Genomic DNA, 15,318 nt, shown 5'->3' on the forward strand with positions numbered 1-15,318 from the left:
CATACCTGGGTAAAATGTCTTCTAGTAGCTTCTTAGCCACCGTCTGAGCCGTTTCATGCTTGGTTGGGTGTGCCTCCACCCAGCCAGAGAAGGTGTCTGTAAATACTGAAAGATATTTATAACCATACTTATCTGGTTTGACTTCAGTGAAGTCGACTTCCCATTGGGCTCCCGGTCTGGTGCCTCTGAGCCTGGTTCCTTTTTTATTTGATGTGGCTCTCGCATTGGTGAGTTGGTAGGTCTTGCAGGCAGATACAACTTGCTCTATTTTGGTGTCCTGTTGGTGAATCTTGATTCCGGCATGTCGGATTAAGTCCTTTAATTTTCGGGCCCCCATGTGAGTAGACCGATGCATGTGCTCTAATATTGAGACTCCGAGCCGGTCTGGCAGCACGTGCTCCTTGTTAGGTGTATACCACCGTCCCTTTATCTCCTGGGCCATGGGGAGTTTCTTGATCTGCTATAACTCCTCCTGGGAGTATTTGGGCTGGTCTGGTAAAACTGGGTCTCCCGGGTCTGGTAGTTGTATGGTCATGGTGGGGACTGAAGCAAGGGCGACTGCCTTGGCTGCCTGGTCAGCCTTTCAATTACCACTAGCTACTGGGTTATCAGCTTTTTGGTGCCCTTGGCAGTGGATAATGGCTAGCTTGGCAGGAAGCCATAAGGCCATAAGCAGGTTAAGTATCTCCTGCTTATTTTTTATAGTCCGTCCTTCTGCCGTCAGTAACCTCCTCTCCTGATAAATTGCTCCATGAATATGAGCTGTGGCAAACGCATAACAGCTGTCTGTGTAGATGTTAAGCCATTTTCTAGCTCCCAGCATCAGCGCCTTGGTGAGGGCTATGAGCTCTGCTTGCTGGGCTGACGTTCCGGAGGGTAGAGCCTCCGCCCATACGGTGTCCGTTTCGGTGACCACCGCTGCACCCGCATACCTGTGTCTGTCTCGCACAAAGCTGCTGCCATCAGTGAACCAAGTAGCCTCGGCATCAGGGAGGGGCCGGTTGGTCAGGTCCGTCCGGAATCCATGTACTTGTTCCAGGATTCCTGCACAGTCATGTAATGGAGCACCTAGGTCAGGGTCGGGCAGCAGGGTTGCAGGATTGAGGGCTGCACTGGGGTGGAACCGCACTCGTGGAGGGTTGAGTAGGAGGCTCTGGTAATGAGTCACACGTGTGTTGCTCATCCATCTGTCAGGAGGCTGTATCAGGACCCCTTCAATGGCGTGTGGGGTCGTGATCCAGATCTCCTGTCCTAGGGTCAGCTTGTCTGCATCCTTGACTAGGAGTGCTGTCGCCGCAATAATTCTTAGGCATGGCGGCCAGCTGGCAGCCACTGGGTCTAGTTTCTTAGACAGGTAAGCCACTGGGCAGTTCCAGGGGCCTAAAGCTTGAGTTAGAACCCCTTTTGCTATTCCCTTATGTTCGTCTACAAAGAGGTGGAAGGGTTTCGTAATGTCTGGTAGGCCCAGGGCTGGGGCACTTAGGAGGGCCTTTCTTAACTGATTAAAGGCAATTTCTTCTTTTTCAGTCCATTTAAATGTTTTCTCCTCTTTGGTAGTTTCATATAGGGGCCTGGCAATCTCAGCTAAACCTGGAACCCAGAGGCGGCAGTATCCGGCTGATCCTAGGAATTCCCTCACTTCTCTTTGGGAGGTGGGAGTAGGGATCTTTAGGACAGTTTCTCTTCTGGCATCTGATAACCGCCACTGTCCGCCCTCCAGGATATATCCCAGGTAACTTACCCTCTCCCTGCATATCTGAGCCTTCTTCGGGGATGCCCGGTACCCTAAGGCCCCCAGGGTAGCCAGCAGGTCCTGGGTCCCTCGCTCACAGTCTTTGGCCGTGTCGGCAGCAATCAGGACGTCATCTACGTACTGTAGAAGGGTGAGGCCAGGGTGCTCCCTTCTGTACTCATCCAGGTCCTCGTGTAGTACCTCGTCGAAGATGGTGGGTGAATTTTTGAATCCCTGAGGTAGCCGTGTCCAGGAGAGTTGCCCACTGTAGCCCTCCTCCGGATCATGCCACTCGAAGGCGAACAAGGGTTGGCTCTGGGGTGCCAGCGGCAGACTGAAGAAGGCGTCCTTTAAATCTAGTACAGTATACCAGACGCTGGAGGGCGCCAAGGAGCTCAAGAGAGTATATGGGTTGGGAACAGTTGGCTGTATGTCCGCGACCCTCTTATTTACTTCCCGGAGGTCTTGTACTGGTCGGTAGTCATTTGTGTGAGGCTTTTTGACCGGCAGTAGGGGCGTGTTCCAGGCAGACTGGCAAGGAACTAGTACCCCTAGGCTTCGTAGTCTCCGGATGTGTGGCTGGATCCCCTTCCAGGCCTCCTGAGACATGGGGTATTGTTTGATCCTTACCGGACTCTCTCCTGGCTTGAGCTCTAACCAGGACTGGGGTCCTGTGAGCGGCTAGTCCCATTCCCCCCCCCTCCCCCCCCCCCCCCCCCCCCCCCGTCTCTGCCCAAACCGAGGGGAATTCTTATAGCCATCTGTCTATATTATCCTCTCTCGGGAGCGCCTCCTGGTGGAGGCAGTATTCATCATCCAGTTTCATGGTCAGTACCTGGATGGGGTGGCCCTTGCCATCGGTGACCTGAGGCCCCCCTTGTCTGAAAGTTATCTGAGCTTCAATCTTGGTCAGTAAGTCCCGTCCTAACAGCGGGTAGGGGCATTCTGGTATTACCATAAAGGAGTGGGATACCCGGCCCGTTCCCAAATCTACCGTTCTTCGGGTAGTCCATGAATACTGGCTCATACCAGTTGCCCCTTGTACCCAGGACTTCTTGCTGGCTAGTTTTCCTTGTGGGGTGTGGAGGACCGAATGTAGTGCTCCGGTGTCGACAAGGAATCCAACAGGGGTCCCCTCCACTTTAAGAGTTACCCTGGGTTCGGGGAGAGGGTCCGAACCCTGACTCCCCTAATCACTTAGTTCATCTAGCTCTAGGACTTTTACTTGATCAGTCTTGCTTCCCTTCCCGCCGGCCCTTTTTGGACAATCTCGGGTCCAATGCCCTATCTCCTTGCAGTATGCGCACTGATCCTTCTGCAGCCTCTGCTTCCCCCCCTTGGTGGTTCCTTTACCTTTTCTTGCGTCGTCTACCAGCTGCCGGAGATGGTGGTCTCGTTCCTCGGGGGAGTCAGCAGTGGTAGCTAGTAGTATTCTGGCCAGGTCTCGAGTCCGCTTACTGCTGGCTTCCGCCATGGCGCGAGGCTGCTTGTCCTCAGGAGGCTCCCGGTTATTATATACCTTTTCGGCTACCACCAGTAAGTCATGCAGACTTTTTTCTCCTAGTCTATCTATTTTCTGTAATTTTCTCCTAATGTCTATGGCCGATTGGTTTACAAAGGCCATGATAACAGCTGCCTTGCTTTCCGGAGCCTCCGGATCCATGGGGGTATAGGTACGGAATGCCTCCATGATCCGTTCTAAAAAGGCAGCCGGAGATTCATCTTTTCCCTGTTGTACATTTCCTACCTTGGCCAAATTGGTTGGCTTTCTAGCAGCCATTCGGAGACCCCCCATTAGAGTCTGGCGGTAGACCCGGAGCCTCTCCTTACCTTCTGCCATGTTGAAATCCCACTGGGGCCGAGTTAAGGGGAAGGAGGCATCTATCTGAGCCTGGTGGGTGGTGGGATTCCCGTCTGCGCCCAGAACTAGTTTTCGGGCCTCATTGAGGATTCTTCCTCTTTCTTCATTTGTGAACAGGACCTGCAAAAGCTGCTGGCAGTCGTCCCACGTGGGCTGATGGGTAAAAAGAACAGAGTCTAATAAATCAATAAGCCCTGCCGGTTTCTCGGAAAACTTAGGATTCTGAGCCTTCTAATTGTAGAGATCACTAGTGGCGAAAGGCCAATAGTGATGGGGCTGATTCCCCTCCGCATCTGGGGGTCCGGTGGCTCACAGGAGCGGAATAGTGGAGTCGGCGGTGTGGCGGAGGTGGATTGCTCCCTCTGAGCCCTTTGTCTGGTAAAGGGCGGGCTTCCCACTGGAGCGTTTCTGCCTCCCGCTCTCGGAACAGCGTCTGCCTCCCCGGAGGGGGAGGATGGTGTTCTTCGGGCATCCTAGAGGGGTTATACGGGGGAGGAAAAATTATTTCTTCTTCAGTAACCCCCTGTAAGACAGGGTAGAGGGGTACTGAAGGCTGGATAAGACTCTTCTTCTTCTTTGTCCCCTGCAAAGCAAGAATGGGTTTTGGCTCCGGAGGGAGCGGGGCTAGGAAGGGCTTAAGCCAAGAGGGTGGGTCTTCTACAAGGTCCTGCCAAGTGATAATGTAAGGGAGCTGATCAAGATGGCCCGTCTTAGGCTGAGAGATGATACTCCTGACTCGGTGGATGGTAGGGAGGTCCAAGGTCCCCTCTGGTGGCCATCCGACATTGAAAGTTGGCCACTCGGTAGAACAAAAAAACTGCCACCGACCCTTTCGGACTTCCACACTGAGGTTGTTAGCTCTTCCCCTCACATCCTTAAAGTGATCGATCATAATACTTAGAGGAGTAGTCTGAGTCTGTCCCATAACGTCCGTCTAGTAATTCCACAGAACAAAACAGAGAAACACAAAAACAGACAAACAGAGGGACCCTAGAAAGTCTTCCAACTCCATGGAAGCAAAACTGAAAGCTAGCTTAGACCTTTGAGGGGATTCCATGTCCCTCCAAAACCGATGAGGGGATTCCACGTCCCTCCAGAAGGGAGGATTGGAACGTCTTCTGACACTCCCGGCCCGTGGTCCTCCAGTGCATCCACTTAGACCACGTCGGGCACTACCAGAATTAAATGAGCTCACACAGAAAAGACAGAACAAACAGACAGATACTAACTGTGGCCAGTCAGGCTCTCCGGGTCGGGGGTCCCTCGGGGGTCTTTGGGATCCCGGGCCGAGCCCCCAAATGTCATGCCCAGAATTCGTGATCCCCAGATACCGCCAGGGAGCCGAGTCCGATGTAATCGGCTCCCTGGCGGTATTTGGGGATCACGAATTCTGGGCATAACACTATACTGCTCTAGAATTTTTTTTATGCTCCAGGGATATGGATTTAAAAAAAATTTTAACTTCCTTCATAGAGTTACATGCTAGTGGAAGACAGTGAACAACTCCACCCGCCCCCCCAAATATGTATAATATCTCATATAATGATAAGTTCTTTGGGTAAAATAAGGCTGAATAAAGAGGATGGAGAGTGTTCAGGAAGGAATGCTATTTTGTACAGTGGTCAGGGAAGCCATCTCTGAGAAGGTGATGTTTCAGCAGAGTTCTGCAGGAAGGGAGAGAGTCAGTCATGCAGACTTTGGGGGAAGAGCATTGCAGGCAGAGCAAAGTTCAAAGGCCCTCAGGCAGTGGGTTAGTTGGCAGGTAGGGAGATCAGAGAAATGATATGGGGTGGGATCACGCAGTACCTCTTGGGCTACTGTAGGATTCTGACTTTTATTCTGAGTGAGATGGGGAGACTGGAAGGTTTTGACCAGGGGATAGACACAATGTGACTTACATGTTAAAAAGATCACTCCAGAATTGTCTATATAAAGAAGATAGAAACAGGGAGATCAATTGGGAGATTGTTGTTACAGTTCATGTAAAACATAATGGAGACTTGGATCAGGAAGGAGTCAGCGGGGGGTCAAAGAAGTGGTTAAATACAAGTAATCAAGACAAAATATATGCAGCTTAACTTAATAATTCAACTCAGAAATCAAGGAAGAGACCTGCTCAACAAACTTTTCAACAATTATCTGAGAGAAGGGAATTGAGTGGTCAGCAAAGAAATTAGTGAATTAAAAACAAGGAAATGGTAGAATTGGAAAATATTAAAGCTCAGTCTTGAAAATTTCAATTAAATAGAAATTTCTGGTAAAGTAAGTGAGGGAAAGGAAAAGGGAAAATACAGATACACCGCATCCAGAATGAGAAGAAAAATACAATGTCAAATGTGAAGATTTTAAATTATAATAAAAAAGTACAATTTGCTAATATATGCAAAGAAATTTAAATAACAAATTTCATGAAGATACATGTAAATCAAGGATAGATAGAATAACAATAGAATAGAATAACCACAGCAGAATTTAAAAACCTTAAGAACTCTGAGAAAACTTAAAACCTAAAGGAACTCTGTAAGAAAGTTTTACAGGTGAATTATATAAAACTTAAAGCTCAGATAGTTTTCATACTCCTTACATTAACCTAAAGCATTAAAAGTTCAAAAGCTTGCAAACTCATTTGATGACATTAGCATAGCCCCAATATTAAACTTAACAATGGTGGTACAAAATCCTTAATAAATCATAAGCGCATTGAATTTGCAAGTGTATTTTAATACATACCCTCTCACCTAGTAGAGTTCATGAAGAAGCAATGTAATGATTTAAGACACCTGACTATGGAGCCAGATAGCCTAGGAACAGGTTTGCATCTTGATATGGATCTGCTATCTGTGTGGCTTTGGTCAACCTGCTTCATGTCCTATATCTCAGTTTCTTCATAAAATGGAACTCTGACACTATTTACTTTATGCAGCTGTAAAGATTAAAGGAGTCAATTCTGTGAATCATTTATTACAGCCTAGCATGTAGTAAGCACTCAAATATATTAAATGTTATTATTAGTTTTTATGCCTGGAAATGTATTATCATTAAGAGGAGAAAAGCCATAAGATTATGTGGTCAGTACCAAAAGATATTTTGATAATATTTTATATTCATTTATGATCTTTAAAAACTCTTGGTAGTATACAATAAGAAGAAAGATACTTTCTTTTTTTAAATTTTTTTTAATGTTTATTCATTTTTTTGAGAGAGAGATGGAGACAGAGCGCGAGTGGGAGGGACAGAGAGAGGGGGAGACACAGAATCTGAAGCAGGTTCCAGGATCTGAGCTGTCAGCACAGAGCCCCATGCGGGGCTCAAACTATGAACTGGGAGATCATGACCTGAGCCGAAGCTGTTAACCGACTGAGCCACCCAGGTGCCCCAAAGAAAGATACTTTCTTAAGATGATGAAGAAGTTCCATTTGAAATCAATAGCCTTCATCATCAAGGGTACCTATTATCATTTTTATCTCAACATTGTCAGGAAGTTCTACATGATAGAAAAAGAACAAAAATGTGAACTAAGATTTACTATTATTTACAGATGACACAATTGTCTACCTAGAAAACCCAATGCCATAAAAATCCAAACCGCAAATTCTAACTTTCTTCTGGAAGAATAAATGTGTAAAAATTGCCAAGAGCATTTTGAAAAAGAGAAGTATAAAGTACCTTTGTTCTACTAGTAATAAAAGTTTATTACTAACATAGGTGATTATCAATACAGGAGAAAAGGGCAGAAGACTATTAGCATGTAAGAGTAGTGTTACAAATCAATATGAGACATATTGGCTTATTTAATAAATGGTTTTGTGAAAAGTAGTCATAATCTTATTATTAATAAACTCTATCACCCCTTTGTGGTTGTAAACACTGTATGTTTTCTTAAATCTATCATATCGTCAGGGGGTATTTGCAGAGCCAACTTTGAACCATGCATTTTGGAGGGGATTCCAAAAGCTAATGGCTAATTGAGTGGTGTACATTACTAATTCCATAGTAAAAATTCTTGATATACATATTTCACCTGCAGTTTGGTCAGTTTTTGTTCCACATAATTTGAGGCCATGTTGTTGAATACATGTGTCTATTATCAATATATCTTCTTGCCATTTGGTTCTTTTTCCCATTATATAACACCTTTCCATTTCTAATAAGTTGTTTTTTTTTTTGTTTTGTTAATTTTTTTTTTCAACGTTTATTTATTTTTGGGACAGAGAGAGACAGAGCATGAACGGGGGAGGGGCAGAGAGAGAGGGAGACACAGAATCGGAAACAGGCTCCAGGCTCTGAGCCATCAGCCCAGAGCCCGACGCGGGGCTCGAACTCACGGACTGCGAGATCGTGACCTGGCTGAAGTGACGCTTAACCGACTGCGTCACCCAGGCGCCCCTAATAAGTTGTTTTTTTGCCTTGAATTCTATTCTAATCATACATTATGAACTTACTTCAACTTCTACTACCCATTTGTTTTAATTAATTCTGAGTCCTTTTGTTCTGAATGTTTCTCTTGTGGAAAAAACATTTTGGATCCTTTAAAATGATGCAGCCTGATAGTCTTGGCTCTTAATTGATGACTTTAATATACCACTATTCTAAAGCTATATGAGTATTTATTACTGACATCTTTTTCTCAATTGTGCATTTGTTATATATTTTGGGGGTCTTTTTCCTACTATCCATTGAGCAGAACAGATCCTCTTTTTGTATTTAAAATTTATGCGTTTGAAATAATTTACGGTAGTTGCCTTAAAACAAAAGACCCATATTTAAGGCATTTTTTCCTACTAAACACAAATATAATGACCTATTCATTCATATATACTATTCATTCATTAATATATACTAACAGTGTAGCTTATACAATGAAACAAAACCTTCTAGGTGCTGGCTATACCCCTCTTATTGACATTTCCTTCCCACCCTGAAAAGTTACTTTTTTTTTTAAGTTTGCTTATTTCTTGAGAGAGAGAGAGGGAGGGAGGGAGGGCATGGGAGTGGGGGGAGGGGCAGAGAGAGGAGAGAGAGAATCCCAAGCAGACTCTGTGCTGTCAGGGCAGAGCCAGATGTGTGGCTCAATCTCACCAACTGTGAGAACATGACCTGAGCCAAAAACTAGAGTCAGATGCTTAACTGAGCCACCCAGGTATCTCAGTGTCACAGGGAGTACTGGAAATGCAGAGAAATGAACCCAGATCTAGGGGTTTCAGCTACTGGGAGTCTGTTCTTTCTCCAGACACTGGAGGAGGCACATTCTCTAGAGCAGATGTTTGTGTGTGTATATATATATATATATATATATATATATATATATATATATATCCATCCACAATAGGCACACAGAGAGTTAAAGTGAGGACTACACCCGTGCAATACCCAGTTTTCCTTCTCCCATATGATGGTACAAGGGCAGCCACCTTTCTGAAGTCATTACACTGCTCAAGCTCAAGTTCGCTGTGGTGATGGCCAAAGGCTTCGGAGCCCATACTGTTGGGACTGAAGGTGTTTTTCACCACATGCTCAGCTCTGGCTACAAAGCCTGCCAACTGATGGATCACACAGGAGGCAGAGTTGCAGGAGCTTTTCCGGGCAGTGATGCTGATTTGCAGGATGGAGGGAAAGAGGCCCGTCAGTGAGGCTATCTAAGAGAGATCCCATCTGCCCCATGGGTTACTCATGGTAAAATTGCTGCTCTGAGAGGCACCAGTTAACGTTACATCTTTCCTCAATCACAATTATCACTGCAGAAATACACAGGCTCTTGGGGAAAATGCCATGATCACTCCCACAGACATTCCCAGGGGTGTCAGAAAACCCAAGGTGGCTCCGGGTGAGTGGCCATGGAACACAGAGCTGTAACAGCCTGTCTTTCCTGTATAAATACACTGCAAATCAAGTAAGGCTTATGAGACACAGAGAATTATGGCCCCAAACTGATGCTAACACGAGGATTGTCTGGAAGTCACATCCCACTCAAAGGCATCAAATATCCCTTGTTAGAAATACAAAAATTCCCCGACTTACCTGGAAGAAAAGGCGATTTTACAGCGTTGGGTCCCCGAGGTGCTTACCTGTTCTTTACTGCTCCTGTTCTTCCTACTTGAGGTTGGTCCAAGGACTAGCTACTCCACCCTGCACCCAGCTACCACAGGGCTGAGGCTACTTCTAAGCACAGGTCCCTGAATCTGGGAAGCCTGTGGTGTGGGCCAGAGCAATAACCACCACCGCTCAGGTCTTTTGAGAAATATACTTTTATTCCCCATCGGCAAACACATTCACAAGCAGGACTGAGAAGCCGTGCTGTGATTCCTCAGGGGAAGCACAGGGCTGCCCCCCATCTCTTCCTGCGTGATTCTCTTCTGGCCTGTTCCTCTTGCTCTCCTGCCATCTGAGGTTCCAGACATCCACTGCCATAAAGAAAGCCACTGATAACCAGCAACCCGAGAGGACCACACGTATCACGACATAGGAAGGAAGGAAGAAAGGACATTAGAAAAGAGAGGGAGGGGTTTAATAGGCATCCTGGGTCATGCCATCGCGAGGGCCGTGGTCTCTCTCCAAGCTGCTGGCCATGACCCTTTTCTTGCCGGGTGCTCCGACCCCAATTGCAGTCTGAGGGAACGTGTGAAACTTGTTGAGGTCCTGTGTGTATGTGCCCAGCACACAGGTGCTCAGATTACTGCACCGCTTAGCTCGGAAGCTGTCCAGGCTGCAGGGAAAAGACATGCCAGGTGGTACCATGCACCAGGTCTGCCCCTGTGGCGATCGCCCAGAAGGTTAGACCAGGGAGGGGGCACTCTGAGTGGGGGCAGGAGGGGCAGGCAGGAGGGCAGCTCACACATCCTCCATTAGGAGAACTCCGAGGTTTGCTGAGCCAGGGCAGCGTGGGGCAGGGTTGCAGCGGGGAAGGGGTGCCCTTTCCTAGCCTTCCGCATGCTTCTCAGTCCCTGCTCTGCAGAGAGGTCCTTAGGGTAGATGCAGGTGCAGCACATGCCAGGCAGTGCCGGGGCCGGGCCAGGGGCTGGCGTGAGCTCCAGGCTCAGGGGACACGGGGAGGTGGGGCTGGGGAAGGGCGTCTGGCCCCATGACAACATGCACGTCTCCACAGATCCTACACATCTCAAGCCCCCAGACCTACCTCAGGTACTGCTCTACCTGACCCCACCCTCTGCAAGGCCTTTGGCTTCACCTTGCAAATGTGCAATGAAGGCTCCATGGGGAAAGGTCAAGTGCAGGTTTACAAAGAGAAACCAATTTCTAAAATCTCCTGGGATCTGTGGGGTCCATCTGCTGGCCTCACACTTACCAGTCCTAACTCCTCCAATGCTGGGAAGTCTCCTCAGTGCTTTCAGACCAGTTTCCGGAGGGAGGGATTTCATACCTTCCCCAATTGCTTTCAGAAATGGATCTTTTTACATGTGGTCTAACCATAGTCTCTGTGTGGGACCTCTGTTTTCAGTGGTGCATGAGAATAGCTGGGCCCCAGGCCGAGGAGAGCCATGGCAGTGTGCTGGCCTCCTGTCCAGCCGTGTTCTGTCTTACCTCTTAGGATATGCCTTCCTTGGCAGGACAGGAGGGAGGGGATGCCCTGAGCCAAGTGGAGTGGGGATCCTCACCTGCTATTTGCTAAGTTGTCCCAATGGCGTGCAGTCACAGCCCTGCGCCCACATCCCCAGCACTTCAGTCCTCCTCTAGAGAGCAGAGAATGCTTGCAGGTACTGAAGAGTCCCTGCGGACACTAACACTCACATTCAAAGCTTTCACACACACAAACTCATTTCTGTCTCCAAATCATGTGCCCACTCCCCAGAGCTCAGGCAGGCACAGGGGTCTGACACAGGGGACACCCTGTGGATTCTCTCTGAATCGCAGCCCAGCCTGCCTCTGAGTCTCTCCCCCTTAGGATCGCGTGCACACATGGCATGATGCTGATCTGCTCTCATCAAATTGCACTCACTCTCAATTTTCAAAAAATATTTACTTTGGGGAGAGCGCAAGCAGGGAAGGGATAGGAGATGGGGACAGAGGATTCGAGGCGGGCTATGCGCTAACAGGAAGACAGCATTGAAACCGATGCGGGGCTCGAACTCACAAATCGGGAGATCGTGACCTGAGCAAGAGTCGGATGCTCAACAGACTGAGCCGCCCTGTGCCACCGCACTAACTCTCCATTTTAAGCGTGCTCTCTAACATGCAATTATTCAGCACCAGATCCTCTCCGGGACCTATCCCAACTGGAGGGTTTTAGGACCCGCCCACCTGATCTTTCACTCCTCTCCTGCCCGGAGGTCCAAGGTCCTGACTTCCTGCCCTCCGCACAGAGAGTGCCGAGAAAGCGGCTTCTCACTGTTCCGAGGATCTCCGGGTGTGAGCGAGCAGCGCGTCCAAGCCTCAGCCTCTACACACTTTCCCAGCGCGGCAAGCATAACCGTGGCGGCAAGTCTGGTATTCCAGCCACAGTGGGTGGGGACTGCATCACGGGCTGTGGCGGGCAGGCAGAGACCCGAGTTAGGTGGTTTTCCCAGGCAGAGAAGAAATCCTGCCCCGGTACGTCCTATGTGATCCGGGCAACGTACCCGGGCAACGGTGCATCCCTATCCTCAGTCCCCAGAAACCTTGCGTTTCATAGAACATACCTGCCTTCTGCCACGTCTCTTTCCCTTCCAGTTTTGTGCCTCTGTGTTGGGGACACCTCACTTCCAAGATGCTCTATTGAGCATTCCTTGCTCTTAACTCCCGGTGCTGCCCCCAACGTGAAGGAGTAAGTTCGTGACTGGAGAATTGGGTGGCTAACAATCGCTCTTCTCAGGGCAGACTGGCAGGGCAGCAGGTTCTTCCTCCTCATGTGAGCTACAAAACTGTTCTCTTCTGAGTCCATCCCTGATTTACCAAGTAAATTCAAGGAAATTTAGACCATCGTGTGGGCAGATTGCTATCTTATCTCCAGGTATCCCTAAATCCTCTCCCAACTTAAGGGTAATATATAAATCGCCAAGGAAGGGGCACCTAAGTGGCTCAGTTGGTTATGTGCAGGGACTCTTGGTTTTGATCAGCCCAGGATCTCGCGGTTCCTGAGTCCCCGTCTTTGGCCTCATAGCCACGACCTCAGCTGGGGGAACGGTAGCAATGTCTCCTCCCTGCTGTCAGTTCCTGAGTACACAGGCTCTTGGCTGGACACAGAGCCCAGCACCAGGTCCCACAAGATCATCTCCCACAAAGCCCTGAACACTGCTGCCTGGATCCTGGGTGAACAAACCACGGAAGTGCATTCTCCAAGAAGTTTAGAAGATCAACAGCCAACAACTTCCTGATCATCTTCTGAGCCAGTTCCAGCCCCCTTCACACAATCAGGGGACCCCTACAGCCATCACCGCCATGGTGGAAGATATCTGCCAGTACAACTAAGACTACAGGTGCCTCACAGGTACCTCAGTCAGATCCCTGACAAGACCTTGTCCATGAGCGTAGCGGATGCCTTCACCATAGGGGCACCTCCGACACAGGACACAGTAAGACCCCCTACACACCCCTCTCAAGAAGGACCATGCACCCCTAGTACCCGCATTGTAGGTAGTCTGCGGGCTGTGCCCCCAGCGATCCGACCGATGCCCTCGTGGACGACAGACTGAGGACAGTCAGTTGGTATTTCTGGGTCCTGTGTGTCACCAATTTTGGTTGGGGCCGGAATCCCCACTAACTTTCGTCCTGTCCTGCCTTGTTAGCTGAGCTGGGAATTTTCAGCGAGTCAGGGATAACCTCAGTCCCGCTGACTATCCTCTCATTCTCCTTGCACGAAATAATTTAAAGAGAGAAAATAAATCCAAAACCATTTTCTACTGAGCTACATGCCTGGTTATCAAGTGAAAGCAAGGAACACGTTCAGACCTTTCTGTGTGCAGATGGCTTAAACTGAGACAGGCAATCCTTGAAACTTCTCTGGGCTTCTCGTGGGATCGCCTGCACACGCAGCCTGACAACGATCTGCTCTCATCATACCTGCACTAACTCTCAATTTTAAGCGCACTCCCGAAACACGGTTATGCAGCACCTCAACCCTCTCCAGGACCCAACCCACCTGGAGGCCTTTAGGACCCCTCCACCTGATCTTTCTTCTCCAAGCTCGCCGGGAAGATCGGAGGTTCAGACTTGCTGCCCCGAGCAGGTGGATTGCCTAGAAAGAAGCTGTGCATTGTTGCCAGAATCTCCCAGTCTAAGAGCAGAGTGTGTGATTCTCAGGCTCTACACACTCTCCCAGCACCGCTGCAGGTGCTTCGGCAGCCGCGGGCTGCAAATACCCCGCCCATAAGGCGGGCTGTGAACGTGGTTGGTGGGCCTGCATCACGGGGCTGTGCTTGCAGGCAGAGACCCCAGCCAGGCAGAAACCGCCCCGAGTGTGCCCTGAGTGGCCAGAACCACAGTGCACCCCCATCCTCGGTCCCCAAAAGCCTCAGTTTTTAGGACACATCTGCCTTGTGCCGCATCTCTTCCTCTCCCAGGTTGGTGGCCTCTGTGCTCAGGGACACCCTGCTTCCAAGATGTCTTTAATTCAGAGTGCCTCCTTTTTAACTCTTGGCGCGGCACTGCCATGAGGGAATAAAAGCTTGGGGCTGGAGAACTCTGTGCAGGTTATGCTGGCAAGGCTGCAGGGGAACCCGGGGAATGGTCAATAGGATGCAAGTGTGCTTAAGCACAGAGTAAAGATTGGTGAGCAGAGCAAGGGACAGGGCTCAGGATGGTGGATCCCAGGCTCAGTGAGTGCATGCCAGAGGCTACACAGACAACCACTGCTGACTCAGTCTAGGACCTTGGATCAGCAGTTGAGGTTGAGCTTTCCACCTGGAGGTGCGGGGCCAAACTGGTGAAGGCGACAAGCAGATACTGGATGGCAGGAGGGTTGGACTCTGCCACTTGAGGCAGTCATAAGGGACTTCTCTCAGGTGCCACATACTTTGACAGAAATGATTTCCACTCCAAGTCTTGAAGTTTCTAAATAAGAACCCTATGAAATCATTTGTAAATATGTACGTCCGTGGACTGTGTTTTGCTGATGAGAGAACCAGCCATAACTTCCTCCAGTGCAGTGGTGACGAATGGCTAAGAGATGACTACTGTAGTGGCCAACTTCATGGCTACCTCACTTTGCAGGCTCAGGACTTTCCCTCTGGCTGCCATGTGTGCCCTGAGCCCTCAAAGCAAACGTTCATTCCTCACTCGGAAATCTTTCGTGGTTACAAACCACAGGCTGGTGGTGTGTGACAAGAATCAGGGTCTGTACCCAGAAGGTGCTAGGGTGGCTTCCAGCCATTTAAAGTTTTACTTTAAAGGTCAGTCTGTCTGCAAATAGATGAATTTAACAGAGTAGAGAGCCCAGAAATAAACCCATGATTATAGGGTTAATTAATCTATGACAAAGGAGGCAAGTATATGCAATGGGCAATATTCGTCTCTTCAACAAAAGGTTTTGGGAAAACTGGACAGCTGCATGCAGGAGAATGATCCTGGAGCACTTTCTTACACCATACACAAAAATAAACTCAAAATGGAATAAAGACCTACATGTGAACCTGAAACCATAAAAATTCTTCAAGGGAGCACAGGTAGTAGTTTCTCTGATGTCAGCCATAGAAACAGTTTTCTAGATATGACTCCTCAGGCAAGGGAAACCAAAACAAAAACAAACTATTAGGACTACATCAAAGGAAAAAGCTCTGCACAGTGAAGGAAACAATCC

The 15,318-nt window shown here is 48.6% G+C and overlaps 1 long non-coding RNA gene across 1 annotated transcript; it reads right to left on the reverse strand.

The window, feature by feature from the left end:
* Positions 1-11,546: 11,546 nt before the first annotated feature.
* LOC123602582 lies at positions 11,547-13,809 on the reverse strand. The gene is made up of 2 exons (XR_006714508.1): positions 13,663-13,809; positions 11,547-12,069 (listed from the first exon to the last, which is right to left on the reverse strand). It is a non-coding gene; the product is annotated as an uncharacterized LOC123602582 (long non-coding RNA).
* Positions 13,810-15,318: the final 1,509 nt, after the last annotated feature.

This window comes from Leopardus geoffroyi, chromosome D1, assembly GCF_018350155.1.
Source record: "Leopardus geoffroyi isolate Oge1 chromosome D1, O.geoffroyi_Oge1_pat1.0, whole genome shotgun sequence".
Lineage (NCBI taxonomy): Eukaryota > Metazoa > Chordata > Mammalia > Carnivora > Felidae > Leopardus > Leopardus geoffroyi.